The following is a 5396-nucleotide window of genomic DNA, read 5'->3' on the forward strand; positions in this document are numbered from 1 at the left end:
GAGCTGAGAGGGGCCTTAGAACAGGGAATGTCAGAGCTGGGAGGGGCTTTAGAATGGAAAATGTTAGAATTAGGAAGGACATTAGAAGACAGAAGTCAGATCTGCAACACGAAATGCTCAGACCTTAGACAATGGAATGGTAAAACTAAGAGGAACCCTAGAACACAGAATTTCAGACATGGGAGGAACCTTAGTCCAAAGAATGTCAGAGCCGGAAAGAATCTTAGAACATGTAAGACCCAGAAAGGATCTTAGAATTTAAAATGTCAGCACTGGGAGGGACTCTAGAACACAGAATTTCAGACATGGGCAGAACCTTAGTCCAAAGAATGTCAGAGCTGGGAAGAATCTTAGAACATGTAAGACCCAGAAAGGATCTTAGAATTTAAAATGTCAGCACTGGGAGGGACCCTAGAACAGGGGATGTCAGAGCTGGGAGGGCTCTTAAAATATAAAATGTCAAGACTAGGAGTGACCTCAGAACATAGAGTGTAATTTGGAAGGACCATAGAGCACAGGATTTTACAGATAGGACCTTAGAATACAGAGCGTCAGGGCTGGGAAAGGCAATGTCAGTGTTGGGAAGGATCTCAGAACAAAGAATTTCAAAGCCAAATGATATCTTAAAACAGAGAATATCAGATATCAGGAGGACATTAGAACAGAGAGCATGAGAAGAATGCAAGAGCTAAGAACATAGAACACCAGAATTGGGAAGAACGTCAGAACAGGAAAGTTGTCCCAAGCTGGGAAGGAGCTTAGAACATAGAACGTCAGAGTCAGGAGGGAGCTTAGAATGCAGAGTGTCAAGACTAGAGAAACCTTAGGACAAAAAATATGAAAAAGAAAGTGACCCTAGAATCCTAACCCAACTTCCTCAGTTTGCAGAAAAGAGACAGGCTGTCCACCTCGCAGGAAGTGTCCCAGGGCACCTGCAGGCCCAGCCTCTTTGGCCTCCCTCTTCTCCTGTTCCCTAATCCTGACCTTCTTTCAGTCTCTGATCTCCTTCTCCCTTTTCCAAACTGCCTCATTTTATAGGGTCTTATTGCCAGAAGGGATCAGAGAAGTGTCTTTATTTACTCCTCTTGTTTTAGACAGAAGGAAACCGAGGCCCAGAGCCATTAGAAGATGCATTTCAGAACCAGGAGGACCCTTACAAGCTGAAACTTGTGCAAGGTTACTTAATAATAATAAGATTTGAATGTTAATGCAGGAAAGGTTTTTCAGACATAGAACTCAGGCATCATAAAAAACCTCAGAAAGACAGTCTCAGAATCAGGAAGATGAGGATTCGAGTCCCCTTTCTTACATCGACTGGCTGCGTGATTCTGGCCAAGTCACTTAACCATTCAGTGTTCCAGGCAGATCTTGAAAATTCTACAGCTGCAGTTACTGACCCATCATCTGAGAGAATTTCTGTGCCAGTGAAATCACAGGTCGAGACAAAAACCAAAGGCCTGTTCTAATACGAAAGCTTCCAAAGCTCTTTCTTCACAAGAGTCCTGGGAAGTGGGCAGAGAGAACCCTATTATTCTCCATCTGACAGATGAGAAAAGTTAAGGCACAGAGGGGTTGGGTGATTTCCCCAGGATCACCCAGCTTGGATCAGAGCAGAGCTCAAAGCCAAGTGCTCCTGCATCCAAGCTGAATATTGTTCTTTCCACAGTTTCCCATCTCCAAACGCATTCCTCTGGGGAGGGAGGTGATCTGAAGATAACCAGACAGACCAGGGGACCAGCCCTGGAAGGCCACCTTGAGATTTACAGCAAAATGCTCCCCTCCTGGCCCTTGTCCTCCAACAGGCACAGCCTCGGTGCCCTTAGGCCCTTTGCCTCCCACCAAGTTCTCTTAGCAGACAGTAATTACCTGAGGGATGATCCAGGAGACCATGCAGAGATGCTCACACCGGTCCCCTCCAGGTAGGACTCAGCCTGGCTTAGGTGGAAGGAGAGAAGCTGCCAGGCTGGTAGGCGGGGCAGCTGGCGTCACCCCAGCGCAGCCCTCAGACCCGCCCTGGCTGCCGGTGGCCTTACGAACCCGGCTATTTCATGGTTCTCATTCTTAGAGGGTGAAATGGGGGTGAGGCCCTGATTCCTTCCAGAGCACCTCATAAGTCCTGGGGAACCTGGGCTCCAAGCCAAGGAGGGCAAGAGGGTGATTGCCCCCTGGAGGGGCCGGGTTTGTGGTGTTGGGAGGCTCAGGTTTAGAGTTTCTCGAAGATGGACCAATACCTCCCTTGGTATTTTTACTGATGAGGAAGCTGCTTTAATAGAGGCATACAATCCTAAATGAGGGGACCTGCAGCTCCCTACCCTCTCTGCTCTGGTCAAGCCACTTATGGAAGATGTTAGGTTCAGGGGACTCCATTTAAGGGGTGGCAACAATAGAAGGCACCCAGGATAGGGCAAAGCCAGGAGGGCTGTGTATATCCTGGAGAAGAGAAGGGAAAGGGAGGGGGGGGGAACAGACAACATGCTTCCTGCATTCCAGTATGTGAAGGCTTACTAAGGGGAAGGGGGACTCTCCTGTCTCTGTCTGACCCCAGAAGACAGAAATGAGGGTGGGGTGAGGGGGAATGGAGACTAGGAATTGCAAAGAGGAAGAATTGGGCTCCAGGTCAGGGCAAACTCGCCAAGCATTGGCACAGAAGGGGCTGCCCTGAGAGGTAGCCAGTGGCCCTCAATGGGAGCCTCCAAGCAGAGCCTAGCTCCCCATTGTGAGAGGGGGGGTTCCAGAAAGGAGTCTTTTAGAAAGAATCCATGTGGTTCATGCTTTTTGTCTCCAGATCACAAGCATTTCCCACCACCACCCCCCAACAGACTGAGCCTTTCTTGTAACAAAGAAAACAATTAACCAAAAAACAGGTGATCTAGAAACCTTGGCACCAATCCTTCCTCCCACTGCCCCACCTCTCTGCCACAAAGAAGAGAGAAGCCTCATTAGAAGAGATTCTTGGCCCATCCAAGGGTAGGATGAGATCCCTTTAGAGTGTTAGGTGTCTGTGATTCCAGGAGGCCCAGAGAGAAGAAATTACTTGGCCAAGGTCTCTTAGTTAGCCAGACATAGCTGGATTTTCTCCCCCTCCCCTCCCAAGCTAATGTTCTTTGCCTTGTCTTTGCTATCAGGCATATTAATTACAGCCATCACCCTCTTGGTCATCGCCATCATCACTGCAATCATCAATTCATGTCTCATGTCTCTCATTCCCAGCATTCTCTGCATGTCTCATGGTGCTGGGCTTTGCCGACAGAGAAGGAGAGGGTCCTTTTATTCGTGTTCTTGTCGGTCCTGTTCGGATGTTTTGGTCCAGTCCAAATCTCTGTGACCCCCCTTGGACTCTCCTTGGCCAAAATCCTGGAGGGGTTTGTGCCATTTCCTTCTCCAGCTCATTCTTACACAGGAGGAAATTGAGGCCAACAGGGTGAAGTGACTTGCCCAGGGTCACACAGTGAAGATTTGAACTCAAGAAGACACCTTCCTGACTCCAGGCCTGGCGCTCCATCAGGTGCACTATCTCACTTCTCTAAGCAGGTCCTGCCATACGAGTAAGACTTCCCTTGTGGACCTGAGGTCAGACTGTGGGTCTCCTGTCCAAAGAGCAGCCCAGCTGAGTGCACAGAGTCCTATCACCCAAAGGCCATTCCTCAGATAATGGTGTCTTTCCCTCAGCATGGCAATTCAGGAAGCTGTTTACTTAGATATGTAAGGGTTGCAACCTGCTTCTCGTGGAGGGACCACCCATACCAACGAAATCGCAGATCTTTTACTAGTGGTGTGACCCTAACCATGTCATTCTCTCCTCCTCAGTTTCCTCATCTGTGAAATGGGGATGGTACCTACTTCATAGGGATATTGGGAGGGATATTCCAAAAGCAACATGTTTATAAACCTTAAAGAGCTATAGAAATGTTAGCTATTCAGTTAAATTCAACAGGCATTTATTAAGCACCTACAGGGTACTCTAAATACCCCATTTGGAGTTTTCTTGGCAAAGACACTGAAATGATTTGTCGTTTCCTTCTCCAGTTCATTTTACAGATGAGGAAACTGAGTCCTCCTCACTCCACACCTGGTTACACTTTTAAAAAACCACCTATATATAGCTAAAATTTCATATGCAATCTATTATTCTTTGTATATTGTACTGTTTTTGTTTGTTGAAATTTGCTATATATTAGAAAATACATAATAAATTATAATTAATTTATTAATATAAATTATAATTCTAGATAATTATATATTAAATATATATATATTTTTAAGGTGCCTGGCACTGAGGATACAGAACCAAAGAAGAAGCTGTCCCTGCCTTCAAAGAGCTTACATTCTACTGATGGAGGTGTGGGGGAGGAAGACAGAGGTGAGGAAAGGCTTCCCATAGGAGGTGGCATTTGAACAGAGCCTGGAAGAGGGGGAGGAATTCTAAGCGAAGGGAGATGGAGGTGAGGTGGTCTCTAAAGATCCTTCCAGCTCTCAGTCCTGAGGCTGAGTAATGAGAAGTCAGTCTGCAAAGACAGGTTGGATGTGCATGGTAAGGGCTTCTCAACGCCCAAAAGAAGCAATGGGGAGCCATGGAGGCTCCTTGAGCTGGAGAATGACATCATTATCATTACTTCCTTTACACTCATCATCACCCATTATCAGGCATAGCCTCTCTCTATCTAACGCCAAGATAACCAGTAGAAACATGTAGAAAATCCAGACAACCAGCTGTTCTGTCAGCCAGAGGCTAAATAAGTGACTGGTCCAAGTTTTCCATTGAATTGTATGAGGTCACGTCTAAAGCAATGATCTTCCTCTCCCCCCAGGCTGGAGGGCCTGGCAGACTCAACTCCTACATTAATGAGGCAGGTCGCTACTGCAGAGAGCTAAGTGCTCAGTCTGGAGCCCTGGGTTCAAATCCCAGCTCATCTATTCACCTCTATTCAGATCTGACCTAGCCACTCCAATTCTGTTTCCTCACCTACAAACCGAATAAATAATGAACCTATAAACAATAAGAGACAAGGTGGCGTCCCGGAAAGCAGCCTGGATCTGGATTCAGAGGACTTGAGTTCAAATCTTCTCAGCTTGTTGTTACTAGGAAGTTAGCTCCTTTTGGGGTCTCAGTTTCCTCATCTGTAACTCTGGAGACTATCTCGCCTAACTCCCCCATTTTTCTGATGAGGAAAATAATGCCCAGGGAGAAAAACCCAAGAGTGTTTGGAGTCTGGAGTCTCCCGGGTGTAAAGGAAGAGGTTTGCACAGTCACACTAGAGAAAGACTGGGGTTTTCCTACGAGACATGAATAGGGTTGTGCTCTGTCTCTGTTGCCTCTAGAAAGAGCCCTGAGGAATCGTGGTCGGATGGGGATAAGGTGGAGAATCAAGGCGCTAACCTGACTGGCCCTTCGTTTG

General features: G+C 47.0%; 1 protein-coding gene across 4 annotated transcripts in view; it reads right to left on the bottom strand.

Moving 5' to 3' along the window:
• The window catches only part of CSNK1E (casein kinase 1 epsilon), a 66340-nt gene extending 64379 nt beyond the window's left edge, over positions 1-1961 (bottom strand). For all 4 annotated transcript variants that reach the window (XM_069082140.1, XM_069082136.1, XM_069082142.1 and 1 more), the window contains exon 1: positions 1867-1961. The gene's annotated coding sequence lies outside the window, so the exon portion shown is untranslated. The remainder of the gene's footprint in view (positions 1-1866) is intronic.
• Positions 1962-5396: the final 3435 nt, after the last annotated feature.

Source organism: Petaurus breviceps, unplaced genomic scaffold (genome assembly GCF_028583685.1).
Source record: "Petaurus breviceps papuanus isolate PSGF00001 unplaced genomic scaffold, PetGlider_PUasm1.0 156, whole genome shotgun sequence".
Lineage (NCBI taxonomy): Eukaryota > Metazoa > Chordata > Mammalia > Diprotodontia > Petauridae > Petaurus > Petaurus breviceps.